The following is a 3,672-nucleotide window of genomic DNA, read 5'->3' as shown; positions in this document are numbered from 1 at the left end:
AGGTATCTGGTACAAACCCCCTTCACCTCATCCCTTGAGCCAAACGCGCTGCATGGTGGCCGAGTCTTAGGAAAAGATCGGAAATCGTGAGTTGGAGCACTCAATGCCACAGAGATCATTTCCCCAAGGTGAAACCCACAAATTATATTTTCCATTTATCCCCCAATGGCACACACCGATTCTTCTGTTTCTGTCTCCCTCTGCCCATCCCCACCTCAGCCTGAAGAACAAAGACATCACGGCCCAGCTTCAGGAACCTCACCCACATTTGGCCTACGCTGCATCCCATTGCTCCACCAGGAGAGTCCCACTGAGAAGAGAAAGAGCTGGGAATGCTAGGACATTGTGGGCTCTCCTCTCAGCACAGCCCAAAGAGACACCTTCCCTTTGGGGTTTTGGCTACGCAGGGGAAAAGACCCATCCAAAGCCAACAGCTACACATATAGGGCAAAAGGCTAAGCCACAAAGGGAACCATGTGTAGCCAAAATCCATCCCTGGCCCAAGGACGGACCCTTATGGACCTTTCTTCCACCATAGCACTTAAAAAAAAAAAAAAAAAGACAGAAAGCAGAGACCTGTCAGTGGGCTGCCAGGGACTCTTTAAATGCAGCGGGTATGTCACAAGTAGGGATTTGCTGGGGGGCTTTATCTGCCTCCTCGCCCTCCACCCTCCCCATGAGCTGGGGATTCTCATGCCACTGTCCCCCATCACTCACTGCCACCTCCTTCATTAACTGAGGGGGTGCCACCTCCACATCTCCTCCAAACACCCGCAGGTTCACGTCAACAATGGGGGCAAAAGCGAAGAATTTAAGCACCAGAAAAAATTCAACTGCAATTTCTCTCTCCCGGACACTAAAGGCCAAATCGCTCGGTCCCTGTCTCAATCCCCTTTGGGGACACTGCTCTGGGCTTAGTGAATCAAGTCCACAGCCTGAAAAAATATCTGAAAAATCAGCTCAGAACAGGCAATTTTGGGGAGAAAAAAAATATAGTAGAAGTCAAGGGTGGTTTCTGACTACCTGATTAAAGAGCAAGGTGAAAAAACTTGCATTGATCCTTTGTAAGAGTTCTCATGTAGACACGGATTGCCACACTTGCATTTTATTTCATGAAATTATATATATATATGTATTTATATACACACACACAAAGACATTTATTATATGTGTGTATATTTTTTTTTCCTCAGATCCTCTTTTTATATTTTCACCTTTTGCAATTACAAAAGCCAAGGACAGAAATACCTCCTGGGTTCTGCCAGTGCAGAAACACTCCCACCAAACAGATTTTCTCTAACACGCTGGTTGAATGATTCCTCCTGAATTATATTCATTAGGAATTTGAATGTTTCTTTCCTCCATCCCCCATCAAATCATTACTCCGGAATAAATGCATTCATCAACCACCTTGCTCAGTTCCCTCCTGCTTTGTTCAGTCTAGTTTTAAAGCATCTCCACTGAAACCGCTTGCACCTGACTCGATGCTGGCGTAGGAAAGGGGGAAAAAAATAAATAGGAGAAGAATTGAGCACCACTCACAATATTGTGAAAATAATTGGAAAATTATTTCTTAAAAATAACCAACATAATAAAGGAGGGAAAGGACTACATTCCCTCCTCCCCACCTCCAATCTCTTCCACAATTTCTGGGATTGCATCGAGTATACATATTCCAGATGGGCTGGAGAGAAGGAGGATGGTTCTTAATGACACGTCTTTCGCTGCCTTTGGAATGAATGATTCATTCGGATCTTCCCGAGACTCGGTGCCACAGTTGAGTTACATTTCTAGAAAATCCGTATCTTTAATTCTGGCGCTGCGTGTGGGACCCAGCAAATCATGGAATTACTGCTGTAACTTCGGATTAGTAACGCTTTCTAAATGATAGTCTAATTCCAGGCCTTCATGCTTTTCAGCGTTCACACTCACACAGCCTTTTCCCTGGGAGGCTTCCTGCGGAATTAGTGCTGGCGTCTTCGTCTTTCTCTGCCCTTTTTAATTTCTCCAATGACTTCTCATTAGAATATATAATAACAGCTCCTCAGAACTTTTCTTTCTCCCGGTATAGCCAAATTCAGGCTGAGATCCTTTTTCCTTACTGTGGTTATGGCGGTGCTTTGCTGGCCCTGGAAGGGTGCACAGGCATATTTAGCTTTGCGGGCCTACGTGGCATCTGACGCCATTACCCCGTGCAAGTGAAGGTGGAAAACCTGCCTCCGAGGTGCGGGGGGGCTCCCACCTCTCGCCGTCCCTGCACGCCGGTGGGCACGGGCGGCTCGGCCCTGCTGTGCTACCTTCTCCCTCGGCAAGGGATGCCCACTGCGGAGAAAAGGATGGGGCAGGGTACGCACGCTCCACCTCGCCGAGCAGCGGGAGCGCGGCAGCACCTTCCCAAGCCCTCCCCAGTCTCCCGCAGCATCTCCTGGGGGGCAGAGAGCCAGCAAACAGCCCACTGGTAACCGCAGCCACGGGAAGATTTTTCTCTGCAGCCTTCCCGGAGCTGTCACGGCCCGCGAGGGTTGGCGGCAGCGCGGGGATCATCCCTGCGGGATGCGAACTGCCAGAGCCGGGCCAGGGGCTGGTGGTGATGCCTCCCGGCCTGCCCCAGGGTGCCGGGGGGCCCCGGGGGACCCCGGCCCCGGCCAGGGGCGCTCGCCCCACGCCAGCTGGGAAAACGTGCCGGGGAGGCTCGGCAGAGAGCGCGGTGCTTTCTGTCGCCATGGGAACGGAATGCAGATGTGCCAATTGCTTTTCTTTTCTTTTCTTTTTCCCTCCCCCCCCCTTTTTTTTATTATTATTATTTGCCAGACATTGTAATACACATTATGTTTCAACTTCTGGGGCTCTCAGCGAAGGTGAGGGAGGCTTTGTCCCTTGCCAAGCGCTGGGCTCCCAAAGAAGCCCCTGGGCCGGGCGGCTGCACGCCGGAGGAGTGCACCCAGCAGCGGGACCCCTTCTCTGGGCATATCCCTGCAGCTACGGACAAAAGCAACAGCCACTGCGCAAGAAAAGTGGTCACATTATCACTAACTTGACCTTCCAAAGGGAGGCCAGGATCAAATCCAAAGCCGAAAAAAAAAAGAGAAGGAGAGAGAGAAGGGTAAATACCCAAAAGCTGCGGGTTTTCGAGGTCTGACCTGTAGGCTGGGATAGGGGGAGGATTTTTTGGGGGAGGGCGCTCGCTCTCTCTCCATCCTCCCAGAGCCGCAACACCCCGCAGCCGAGGAGTGAATTTCGAGGTGCGTTTAACCGACAGTTAAACCCCAGGTTTCTTTGGCAATGGAAGAATTGGCGCAGGGTTCGTCCCCCTGTCCCCGTCCCTCCCGCCTGCTGCCGCGGAGCCCCGGGCTGCCCGGAGCGGCCCGACGGGGAGGTCGCGGAGCCGCAGCCCTTACCTGGAGCCCCAAGGCGGCGAGTCGGGCCGTCTCTGCACCGCCGGTCCTGGTGCGGCCGCTTCCCCCGGGCGAGCAGGTCTGGAAGTCATTTCTACTTTCGGTTATCTAGCTTTATGATGGCTCCACAACACTCATACAGCTAGATAACCAAAGACAGAAACATCCCTCCGTCGGGGATGCCGGCCATCTGTCCGTCCGTCCGTCCGTCCGCTCCAGGATGCGGGCACGGCCGGGGCAGGGCGGCCGGGAGCTGCCACCGGGAACCACACACACA

At 52.5% G+C, this 3,672-nt stretch overlaps 1 long non-coding RNA gene across 1 annotated transcript; it reads right to left on the bottom strand.

Annotated features, from left to right (window-relative positions):
* Positions 1 to 1,092: 1,092 nt before the first annotated feature.
* Positions 1,093 to 3,614, bottom strand: LOC108639098. Its single transcript, XR_001920263.1, has 2 exons — positions 3,399 to 3,614; positions 1,093 to 2,129 (listed from the first exon to the last, which is right to left on the bottom strand). It is a non-coding gene; the product is annotated as an uncharacterized LOC108639098 (long non-coding RNA).
* Between the last annotated feature and the right edge of the window lie 58 nt (positions 3,615 to 3,672).

This window comes from Manacus vitellinus, unplaced genomic scaffold (assembly GCF_001715985.3).
Source record: "Manacus vitellinus isolate BGI_N305 unplaced genomic scaffold, ASM171598v3 scaffold_16_pilon, whole genome shotgun sequence".
NCBI classification, from domain to species: Eukaryota; Metazoa; Chordata; class Aves; order Passeriformes; family Pipridae; genus Manacus; species Manacus vitellinus.
The sequence above is the reverse complement of the archived record's forward strand: the minus strand, read 5'-3'. Positions and strand labels throughout refer to the sequence as shown.